Genomic DNA, 11,976 nt, shown 5'->3' with positions numbered 1-11,976 from the left:
GAGACTCTTAATCTCACAAAACAAACTGAGGGTTGCCAGGGGGAGGTGGGTAGGAAGAGGGTGGTGGGGTTATGGACATTGGGGAGGGATGTGCTATGGTAAGTGCTGTGAAGTGTGTAAACCTGGCCATTCACAGACCTGTACCCCTGGGGCTAATAATACATGTTTATAAAAATGTTTTTTAATTATTAAAAAAAAAAAGACGAAGACCTTGAAATGAGATCATCCTGGATTAGAGTGGACCCTAGATCCGATGACATATGTCTTTATCAGAGAAAGCACAAAGACAGAGGAGAGGGTGAAAGGATGGAGACAGAGACTGGACCCAAGCCAGGCGTCTACAAGCTAAGAACACCAAAGATTATCAGCAGCCACCAGATGCTGCCCCAGAGCCTAGAGAAGTAGCCAACCCTGCTGACAAACTGATTTACAGTTCTAATATCCAGATTGTCATTTCAAGTGCCCTCCCTTCCCGGTCATTTGTCAGGGAAGCCCTAGGAAACTAATAAAATTTTCTTTCTACAACCACCCTTGGAAATAAATATCTCAAACTGGGTTCCTCAGGAGGCAGATTTGGAGAGTTTAGAACACAGAATATTTATTGAAGACTCTCCTTGGAACCAATATCCGTGCAAGGGAAGATTGGGGTAGAAGCAAGAGGGGACAGCGGGTTGAGCCACAACTCAGGTCCAACAACAGCCTTGGCTGACCTTTGCAGTTGACTCACATTGGGCCAAAATGGCCACAGTAATCAGTCACAGGTGTGGGCTACCCTTGCTGGGTGTGGCCTTGGCGAGGCAGCTTTCTATAACTGAGGTTACCCCTGGAGGAGCTGCTGCTGGGGGCATCTGCCAGCAGCACTCCCAGCAGCTGAGGCATGGACACTTCCACTGCAAAAGTGACACATCACAGTGAGCAACACAGCTTCTTTGGCTCAATACTGTTTTTATAAATTTTGAATTTTATAAAATTCAAAAAATACTGTTTTGTAAAATCCTTTGGCTCAACACTGTTTTTGTAAAAATTCATCTGTTTTTCATTATGTACCATTCAGCTGTTTGCCCTGCAATAGGTTTCCATGGTATGAATATGCCACATGTCTACTGTTGATTGATATTTGGTTTTGGTTATGAAATGAATTGTGTGTCTCCCCCTCCCCCCCCCCCCCCCCTCCCACCCACACCCAAATCCACCTGTTGTCCTAACCACTGGTACCTCAGAAAGTGACTATATTTGGAGATAAGTATTTTAAAGACCTAATTACCTTAAATTGAGATCATTAGGATGGGTCCTAATCCAGTTAGGAAGAGGAGATTAGGGGACACACACACACACACACACACACACACACACAGATGACCATGTGAGGACAGAGGGAGAACACAGCCATCTACAAACCAAGGAGAGGGGCTTCAAAGAAAACAATCCTGCCAACACCTTGGTTTCAGACTTCCAGCCTCCAGAACTGTGATGAAATAAATTTCTGTTCTTTTAGCTACCCACTCTGTGGTCCTTTGTTATGTCTGCCCAAGCAAACTGATACAGTATGATTCCAGTGTGGGGCTGCTACTAATATTCTCATCTGTGTTCCTTTCTACATGCGTTCACAAGCTTCTCTAAGGGTATATAAACCTCTCTGGACCATATACTCCTTGGGCATAGAATTGTTGTTCAAAGTGTATAGATAATGTCCAAGTGTTTTCCTAAGTAGTTGACCTAATTTTCATTCTTATCAACAGGGTGTTCAAACTCCAGTTGCAACATATCCTTGCCAACTCTTGATATTTTTACCAGACTTTTTAAATCCTTACCAACCCAATAGTGCATACTGGTGTCTTATTGATGTTTTACTTTGTATTTTCCTAGGAATGATGCAGAGTGCTTCGTCATGTGTTTCTCGGCCATTAAGAGTTCTGCTGTTGAGAAGGGCATGTTCCAATATTTACTCCATGTTTCTATTGTGTTTCCTATTTTGTTGGTCACTTCATAATGATCTGGAATAAATATACTGTATATTATTGTATTACTATATATGCTTTTGTTTTAGCTGTGAATGCCTTCTCCCACTCTGTTTCTTTACTTAATGGTATCTTTTGATTTATCTTAAGTTTAATGTAGTCAAATGTATCCACTTCTTTTTACTGTTAATATTTTTCTGTGCTTGGCTTAAGAAGCCATCCTGTCCCCACTCACCTCTTTCGCCCCTCAGCTTTGCTTCTCTGAGAGATGCCCTGATTCTCCCCTATTGCACACAGTTTCCTAGATGCCAGAGGGCAAAGCCTGGGCACATATGAGCCACAGACAGCTTTGGAGGCTGGCAACTCTAGAAGGAAGAAGGCTTCTCTCCTAGCATCTTTCCATAAAGGAATGTCCCTGCCCTATCCTAAGCCACATCCTCACCTCTGCAGCAGAAGTGAGGCCATATGATTGACCACCCCCACCAGAATAACAATTCATTCTGAAAGAATGGGTTGCTGAGCTCATCCACTAGAAGCAGAGGGAGAAGCCAGACATTCAAGGACCTGGATGATGGGCAGTATAGCTGGAGTACTCTAGAAGAGAGTCTTACGAGATGAGGCTCGATATGTAGGCAGATCTAGATCACACTGTGTCTTGTGGATAGTACTAAGGATTTTGGATTTTTATCACTAAAGCAATGGGCTATACCATATCTGTATGATGACTTGGGGCAAAGCACATTAACAGAGCTTCCATCAATACATTCGTCAACTAAAGTATCATTTGAAGTTCTGTTCAGAGAAGTAATCTCCAGCTCAAATGAAATGACTTGCATTTGTGAACTCCATCATCCTGAAAATTAATTTTTAGGGTAACAAATTTCTATTACATGCTCAGCCCTGGGATTAGTACCATAGACAGGAAGATGTGGTCCTTGTTTATAGCACTGACAGTCTCATGGGGAGATAAAATTAATCTTTAAGGCATTTAGAAAGTAAATTCTTACTGAGTCTGAAATCTTTCACAGCAAACATTGTTACGAAAATGAAGGCAGATCCTCCCTTATTGGGTAAACAAATCTGCCTACTTCTACTTGGAGGCTTTATTTCAGAAAAGATCTCTGAATCTTTTCTGAAAACTCTTAGTGAGACTAAAATATTAGTTACCATATAAGACCAACAGTAGATACTCTTCCAAATTAAGTTATGAGTCCTGGTTTAAAATACAGACTCATCAGTTATCTGCCATGATCAACCATCTGGAACAGCCTGCCCAGCAGAAGTTAATGGTGATGGATAGGCCCCTATCTGCTCTGTCCAATACAGTAGCCAGTGGCCAGGCCACATCTGGCTTTTGGGTGCTTGAAATGTGACTAGTGTGAGTCACTGAAATTTAAATATCAATTTTAATTCTAATAGCCATGTGACTGAGTGCAAGAGCATTGGACAGCTTGGGTCTAGAACATGGCCAAGAACCCAGGAAGAAGTGATTGCTCAGCAGCCAAAATGGGTATTCCAATATTTATGTATAAAAAACTACCTCATCCATGGAAAATTACCCTAAGCTCTCATGGAGATCATAAAGGATCTGTGTGTGATTATTTTTTATACACTTCTAATAAGTTTTGCTATATTGTTTCTAGTGCACCAAAAAGAATTAAAGTGCATGTTGACAACAACAAGGAGTAAAACCTAAAATTTCTAGGGAAGAGATGGAAAATGTACCTATTTTAGTATTCTTTAGATTGTGTTCTGCGGGACATGAGGGTCTTACAATTTTGAGAAACAAGAAATATGTTAGTGCCCCGTAAAGATGTAATTAGAGTACAAATGCTCTGAGAATCTTGCAAAGAAAGTGGTTTAACTTAGCTTACACCAGTTGTTTTCAATCAGGAAATATTTTTTTTAAGATCTTGCAAAACAAGTTTCCCATGCAGCACCATTTGGATTTATAACTTAAAAGAAGTTTAATGCGGGAGACATTTATTGCACGTTAAATGTGTCTCAAATTTCACAGAGCTTTATCATAAAGCTTTACTGATTTTGCTAAATAAATAATCCTTATATCATTTATACTTTTTCAACACACACACACACACAAATGGAAAGGTTCCCAATCTACTCAACCAAACAAGCAGTTGCTAAGACAACAAAAACCTAAATAGGACAGGACAAAGAAAGAAAATTATGGAATATGCTTGCTTACAATGATGGATAAAAATAAAGTCCAGCAGCAGGAGATGGAACAAAGCTCTTTGACCAAGTAGGATATATTCTGGGATTGCTTAACATTGGGAAATTAATAAAGACAATTCACAATACTAGGTTAGTAACGGTGAAAACTCACACAATCGTATTGATAGACACCAAAATGGCAGTTGATAAAATTAAAGATCAAAATGTTGATAAAAGTAAAGATCAAAATGTTCGGGACGCCTGAGTGGCTCAGTTGGTTAAGTGGCTGCCTTCGGCTCAGGTCATGATCCCAGCATCCTGGGATCGAGTCCCACATCGGGCTCCTTGCTCAGCAGAAAGCCTGCTTCTCCCTCTGCTTCTGCCTGCCACTCTGTCTGCCTGTGCTCCCTCTCTCTGAAAAAAAAAAAAAAAAAATCAAAACGTTCAGTGAAATTGCGGGGTAGGGCAGTGAGGAAATGTCTTCATAAAATAAAAGGAATTCTCTGGTGCCAAAAGCAAATGGCTCACTCACTGACTGTAGGGATGCTATGCTATACCACGCAGACTCCTGTAACACAGGACCCAACAAGGCAACATTATGATTTTCATGTGTCCTAGGTAATGGTGCTTCAAGGGCCTCTTCCCCCATTAAAAAAATACATGCATAGATATTAAAATTTATATTTTTATGACTGCATGGGTATAAAGACTAATATAATCCAAGCTGGGTTATATCTATTTTTTTCTTCTGATTTTAAAAGAAATTAGAACATTTACGTGGCCCTTGAAAGTATGGTAACCCTAAGCATCATCTTCCTGGGCTGATGAAGAAGCCTCCACTTGAGTTCCTTGGTGTGTAGGTGGCTTTAGCTGTAGCCTTTTCTGAGCTCACTTCAGCTGCAGAGAGTGGCCTCCGGGCCTAGGGTTGTGCTCCTTCCTGGGGGGTCCAGATCCAACAACTGATCGATGTTAAAAGGCCTGGCCCTCTTAGTCCAACTTGGGGCAATCCAGAGACCCATCTAGCATCAGAACCACCATGGGGCAGCCAATGTTTCCCTCTGTCCACCCTCATTTTCATCCCCTCCCTCCTGCAGGGGTCAGTCTTGAGTACCCCAAATAAACCTCCTGCTTCAGACTCCATCTCAAAGGCCTCCTCCCAACCTGATAGGACAGCACACTACAAAGGAAACCATACTGTACATTTTTAGCTCAGAAACAGGCCGAAAGAACCTATTGTTTAGGGATACATTCACAGTCTGCAAAACTGTAGGAGATAAGGGTGCTATCATTACAATGTCAGAACAGAGGTCGCCTAAGTGGGAGGGAGCACACAGTGAGTTTCTGGGGGGCTATCAATGTCTCATTTCTTAATCTTTTGGGATTCCAGTGGTGTTTGCTTTACAAGTGTTCTTTCTGCTGTACATGGATGTTTTATGCAATCCTTTATAATGCTAAATCTCACATGAAAAAAAGAAGAGATTTAACAAGAAAAATTATACTTATTGTCATCATTACTGTCACTGTTATCATTTATTTGTTGTGCTGTCCTCTGTTCTGGATTCTGTCCCCTCCAATAGGCAGGAAGAAGGAAAGACCATTTATTCAGGCTTCCCCTCAATATAACGTACAGCTGTGGATGTGTGACAACTGTGTTCCCAAACATTGGCATCCAGGTTTCCCAATAGAGAGGAATTGTAAGTAGAATCAGTGTCAGTGAGTAACAATGAAAGCTTTTTCAGGTGGTCTGACAAAGTCACGCCTGCCTTCTTGACTTGCTTCCATGAATGATGAGATCGGGTCTCATGTTACCTGCTCTTCCCAGCAACGGGATGCATGAGTCCAGCTCCAGGGTCTTAGTCTCACATCACTTGACTCTCTCTGTGACATTAATGGACATCCTTCCACTTCCCGAGACTTGTATTCAATAAAAGAACACATACACACCAAGATGGATGTAACAATCCCCAACAAATGGAGCAGAGCTGAACCTCATCATTCCATCAGATGAGCTGCTAGAGGAAATGGAACCCAAGGAAACACCATGGCTTAGAAATGTCCTTGCCATGGTCCTCAAAGCCATCAGAAAGGTTGGTACAAGCCTCACGCTCCGGTAAGGAGGAAAGCCACAGCTTGAAAGGCAACACTGTCTGCTCATAGCCATTCAAGTTTGCGGCAAAGAAGTGTGATATTCTCAGACCTTTCTAAGACAAAATGGTCCATTAGGCTCCATCCGCAATGGGGTAGGTGTCCTGTAAAAGCCAAGAAAGCAAGCACAAAGCAGATACCTGGAAAATGCAAAAGTGCTGCCCTCCAAGAAGGGGAGAAGGAAAGTAATTTAGCTAAAGCCACCGCTCCTGAGCCATTTAGAAATCTCTGTCTTTCTACTTGCACTAATACTTATTTGGTTCCCATCTGGCTCTTTAAAACTTTAAAGCTAGATCCAAGAGCTATTCTCTGAAATGAGTTGGTAGATCTTTCCAGGCCTGAGATTTGGGATGCTAATTGGAAAATGGCGCCTCCACCCAGATTCCATTCTAACTACACCCGTTGGATCCACAGGCTTCTGTCACTGGCACTCAAGGCGTTTCAAGGAAACTTAGAAGCAGCCCTCTCTTCTGCCTGTTCCCCAGCCCCACGCCTGCAAATCAGCAAACAACGTTCATGTGGGAGATAAGGGTGCTATCATTACAATGTCAGAACAGAGGTCGCCTAAGTGGGAGGGAGCACACAGTGAGTTTCTGGGGGGCTATCAATGTCTCATTTCTTAATCTTTTGGGATTCCAGTGGTGTTTGCTTTACAAGTGTTCTTTCTGCTGTACATGTCAAGCACTGAATCAGCTGCTTTCACATAGCTTGTCTGACTGAATCTCCATAACTCTATGAAGTAAAAACTATTCCCATCTTCCAGATGACAGAACTGAAGCTCAGATGAATCACCCAAGGTGGCCTTAGTCACAAGTTGAAGAATTGGGACTTCAACTTGGGTTGTCCCCCTCCTTTGCTGAGATGATTGAAGGACACAATGCAAGCTGTTCAGCACAGTCTGTTCCATGAACAGGGTCATTGTTATTACTAATTTATAGGAAATGGATTGCCCCCAGGGCCCACCTTCCCATCCCCTTATATTACCCTTTCGAAGAGTCATTCAATCAGGGCTATCCTTGAGCAAAGATGGGCAAAGAACCAAAAAAAAGGCCAGTTTACAGAAAAAGAAAAAAGAAAAAAACGGTGACCATTAAACCTATAAAAATATGCTCAACATAATAAGGAAAACTAACACAAGCTAAGAGTTTATGTAGATTAGCAGATTGGAGGAGTAAAGTTCAAAGACCCTGTAACACAGGACACTGAGGAAGACATTTCTTTTCAGACTGTCAACTGGTAGACCCCGAAGTTGGCAGTTTGGCAAAGTCTATCAAATATTACATTCAATTTCCTATTCATTATCTCTGAATTAACTCTGCTCACTTCCACACACTTCTCAATCTGCGGCATGCAGGCACAAGGAAATGCAGAGCTCTGTTTTTTTCAATAGTAGAAATCAAAGATGAGAACCATCAGACAAAGGCTGATACATGCATACTATGCCATTCCAATAGCTGTTAAAGACCACATGAGTAAAGTGCTTTTCCTATCTGCAGATGAGAAAGCAGAGGCACAAAAAGGGTACTTTCCCAAGTTCACTCAACTGGGAAGAGACAGAGGCAGGCTCTGAACCAGGCAGACTGGCCCAGAGTCCCACACATCTGCTACACTATGCTGCAGACCCCATCGAAATTATCTTTCACGCTGAAGACCAAATGAACAGCTTTTCAGGCCAAAAAAAAAAAAAAAAAAAAAGAGCCAAGAAAAAAAATATATACTTGTTAAAGCCAAGAAACGTTATTGCCAGCAGTTATATTGTAAGAAATGTTAAAGGAAATTCTTTAGAGAGAAGGACAATGATTACAGATTTTTTTAAAAAAATGGATATCTCCAGAAATGGTAAAAATGAAAGTACAAATAAAAAAAAATCCATATTCTCATTTGCTTTAAAAAATAATTAACTGTCTGAAGCAAAAATAGAAACAATGTGTTATAGGGTTTATAATGTGTAAAAGTAAAATGCATAATAGTAATAGCACAAAGGATGGAATGGAGGAATTGGAAGAATACCATTTTAAGGATCTTATGCTATATTTGAAGTGATCTGTTATCATTTGAAGGTAGACTGTGAGAAATAAAAAAATATGTTGTAAACTGTAGGACAACCATTTAAAAATGTTTAAGCCAAAAGCTAAAAATAAAATGGAATCATAGAAAATAATTAACCTAGAGATAGAGGAAAAGAGAACAACAACAACAAAAAAAAAGATGGGACAAGAGAAAACAAACAGAAAGAAGGTAGATTGCATTGCAACCATATCAATAATTATGCTAAATGTAAATGATCTAAACTAACTAAATAATAAGCAGAGATACCAGATAGAATTTTTTAATCCAACATTCTACTACAGGCTGTCTATAAGAAATCTGTCTTAAACATAAAGGCATAAATAAATTAAAATAAAATGAATAGAAAAGGATATACCAAACACTAATCAAACCTAAGATGATATGGTTATATTAATAACGGACAAGTTAGACTTCAAGACAAGAATGTGCCACAAGTAAAGAGGGAGATTATAAAATGGCAAAGTGATCAATTCACGGATCAATTCACAATAACCGTCCTAAATGTAGATAGCAGCAGAGTTTCAAAATGCATGTAGTGAAAACTGACAGTACTGAATGAGGAAATAAACAAATCCACAATTTTACATGAAAAATTCAAAACTCTTCTCTCCATAATTGATAAAACAAGTAGACAGAAAATCGGTAAGTGTATGGAAGACCTGACTAATACAATCACACTTGACTTAATTGACATACAACAACAGCAGAATATATATTTTTTCAAGTGTGCAATCACCAAGATTGACCATATTTCAGACTATAAAAAATCCTCAACAAATTTAAAAGAACTGAAATCACACAAAGTGTGATTCTCTGACCATAACAGAATTATACTTGAAATCAATGACTTTAAGATGGTAGCCTGGGGGTGGGTGAGGGGTTGACAAGAAAAGCACAAGGGAAGTTGGGAGATGGATTAAAATCTCCTATATCTTGATCATGGGGGTTATTACAAGACAATGCATTTGTTGAAACTCATAGACCCTACACAGAATCAATAAATGCTACTATATATAAATCACACTTAACCAAAACTAAGATTTTTCAAATAATGATGACAGAAAAACTCTCTAAATTTCTGATATACAAGAGAAGTCATTTTTTAAATTTCTTTCCAAGTCAACATGACTATATATTAACTGATGAAGTTCTAGAACCTGGGTGAGGTTCAGTGGGCTGAGGTCTGGAGCCGATGACCAAGAAAGAATCCTTGAGACATCTTTGGTGCAAAATGGTGGTTTATTAAAGCATGGGGACAGGACCCGTGGGCAGGAAGAGCTGCTGCCCCGGTTTGTGAGAGATGGCAGGTTCTGTACCTTGCGGTTGGGGGAAGGTGAGGGGAAGGGAGGTTTCAACGGAGTTTTCATATGCTAAAGAGGGCCTACAAGGTGCTGGGATACTCCCAGCTTGACCATTGTCGTCTTTTAGCAAGCCATTAACATCAAGATAGTTGGGAGATTCCTGTCTCGCAGGATTGTGATCTCTGCAAGTTAACTCTTTGTTTCTCGTTAATGGCAGTCAGGGGTGCCTGAGGAATGTCACACATATTACCAAGGGGAGCGGGTGGAGAGGGGGTGCAAGGTGCCAGCTTTTGCTTTGTCTTCAGCCAGCCTCCTGCTCCCTCATCATTAACTTTGTTCAAACCAAAGGAGTGGGTTATGGTTCGCCACACCTGTGTAGTTCATCTGCTTTGTGAATGTGTAGCCTTAAGGAAAACCCTCTTGTACTTGAGATATGGATCAATGCTCCCACACTCCTTGCATTCCTTGCCAATGAAACTAGATTGGCAAGGAATCTTTTTGAGATTTTACAAGACGTAAAAAGTATATAATCCTGTAAAAACCATTCATTCTCTGGAGCACTTTCTTCCTATGAAGAGTGTGTTCCTGGGCAGCTGTCCTAACTTGGCCACAAACAAAACTCTCTTTCCTACTTTTAGATATTCTAAAAGGTTTGCTCTTTTTGTGTCGACATCTTCAGGACAGGAGGAGATCACAGTTCCTTCAGGGATGGACATTGAGGCTCAAGGACATTCACTACAAACGACTAACAAATGTTCCAGAGAAAGGAGACATTGGTTTCTGCAGTTTTTCCTCTTCTGAACACTAGTAGATTATATCATGAATTTCAGAGGAATGACTGCAAATGAAGAACATAATATTTTCATAATAAATTCAATGTGAGGTTAAAAAAAAAACAAAAACCCACTACTCACGGACCATGGAAAGGAATAGGTATTGAAATGAGAGTTGTCACAATTTTTATCAAATATTTCCAAAACGGTGGAATTAAGAAAAATCATAAAGAGTTCTAAAATACACATCCCACTCAGCAACAGAAAAAAAAAAAAAACCTGGGATATTAAGCAAGACATTCAAGATATGGAAGATAAGAAAACAGGTGAGAATTCCTAAAAAGCCTAGATTCTGTGCATTTTACCACAATGTTAAGAAATCATTGTGATAAATGAGAAAGACACAGAAACAATTCTTACCTCCTGCAAGAAATAACCTTAAAAGAAGGGTGATGGTAGTTGAATATAAAAAGTTAAAGATAGTTGCAAGAAGACCTAACACAGTGAATATAAAAGTTAACTGTAAGTAAGGACTGGATGAACCAAACTTTGCAAAAACCGAAGCAGTGTCTTCTGTGCCAGAGTGACCGCAGTTGACCCTCGGAGAAAAGACAGAGTGACAATGACTTGTCAAAGAAGAGAGAACCCTGGAACACTTCTAAGGTAAGTAATTTTTTTTTTAGGTATCTAGCAAATTATCAATTAACCCGGTGCGTCCTGTTTTAAAACTATTCACACATAATAACAGAAGAGCTGATCCTTGAATGCTTCAGAAAAACATGTCCTCAGAGTTTTCAGATCCATAAATAATGAGGTTGATTAAAAATAGGTCATCCAAATCAATCTAATTGCCTTCTATTTTTAATATAAATTCTTCTCATTGATTTTTAAAATGGATAGTCCATTAAAACACATTAATCATGACCCTAAAAGAGTACTTGTATCGCAAAAAGCCTAAGGTGAAGAATAAAAAGCAATTTCCCACCACATGAAGCTGAGGCGGGAACATCACCAAAGAGAGCTGGAGCCTTACTTTTCCTGGGGAAAAAAAAAACATTTCTGGGTAAAAGCTGGGAGGTGAGGTATCATTATGAAAAAATGTTCTCCGACTGTATGACAGCAGTTTGAGAATGTTTGGAGCCATGCATGTCTTCTTTGGATAAGTGGTCTCTAATTTTGTAGAGCCAAGGTAAATACATATGATTGGATCTGCTGTGTTTTCTATGACATGCATGCTCATAATTGCAGAATACCTGTTCATTCTAGAAAATGCAGCTAAGGAAAACTAATATTAAAAATAATCCATAGTGCCATCATCCAAAAATAACACTAGAAACATTTTGATATATACAGAGTTAAAGTTTTAAAACATACAATGTATATTTTAAGTGCAGATATATAATACAGGCCTATAGCTTTTTATCCTTAAAAAATGATACACATTTCAGATGCCAATATACAGTTTCTCAAAATTTTATGAATGGAGCACACCGCATATCTATGACCACTTACTCAACCACCCTTTTGGGATTGTACTTTATAAACAGTGATTCA

This window comes from Lontra canadensis, unplaced genomic scaffold (assembly GCF_010015895.1).
Source record: "Lontra canadensis isolate GAN:19392208 unplaced genomic scaffold, GSC_riverotter_1.0 scaffold13, whole genome shotgun sequence".
Lineage (NCBI taxonomy): Eukaryota > Metazoa > Chordata > Mammalia > Carnivora > Mustelidae > Lontra > Lontra canadensis.
This window is presented reverse-complemented; position numbering follows the sequence as displayed.